Raw genomic sequence first — 700 nt, 5'->3', positions numbered from 1 at the left:
GAGAGCCCCCCGGACCTTTCCCGGGCGAGGCGGCGGCGCCTCGTCCACCTCGGTCGTGGGCGCATCGACCGAGCCCCTTGGGCCGGGCGGGCTGGGTTGCCACGCGGGTCCGCGTTTTTTCTTTTTTTTCCGCGGTTTAGGCGCGCCGGTGCGCGGGCAGAGAGTGGGGGCGCCCGCCCGGCCTCCGCGGATTTTTCTCTGGCGGCCTTAAGCCGCGGCACCGAGGAGCCGTTGCGACGAAGGCGCGCGCGGGCCACGTCGGCGAGAGAGAAGGGAGCGAGCGGGATGTCTGGGGCTCCGTGGGGGAGTGAGACTCGTAACTCGCCCCCGCGGGTGCCTCCGGCGTCCCGGGCCCGCGGCCCCCGTGGCTAGCACGGGTCGCTGCGAACGCCGCCTCCATGTGCCTTTTTGTCGTGCCGTTCCTCCGGCTATTTTTTTTCCGGAAAGGGAAAGCCGGCCGCCGGCGGCGCGCGGTCCGGTGGCACGTATTTCTCGCACGCTCGGCCGGGTTCCCCGGGCCGGAAGGGGAAGCCGAGTCCCCCCGGCCTGGCGGGCCAGCCCAGTCCCAGTCCTGCCGTTGCCTAGCCGAGAAGGGAATCCGTTGGCGCCCGCGGGCGGGCGGGCGGGTGGCGGCACCCCCCGCGCTCCTCCTCTGCCGCGAGCGCTCCGCAGGCGGGGCTGGGCGGCCGTCGCCCCGTTG

The sequence above is a fragment of the Zonotrichia albicollis genome, unplaced genomic scaffold (assembly GCF_047830755.1).
Source record: "Zonotrichia albicollis isolate bZonAlb1 unplaced genomic scaffold, bZonAlb1.hap1 Scaffold_122, whole genome shotgun sequence".
NCBI classification, from domain to species: domain Eukaryota; kingdom Metazoa; phylum Chordata; class Aves; order Passeriformes; family Passerellidae; genus Zonotrichia; species Zonotrichia albicollis.
The sequence above is the reverse complement of the archived record's forward strand: the minus strand, read 5'-3'. Positions refer to the sequence as shown.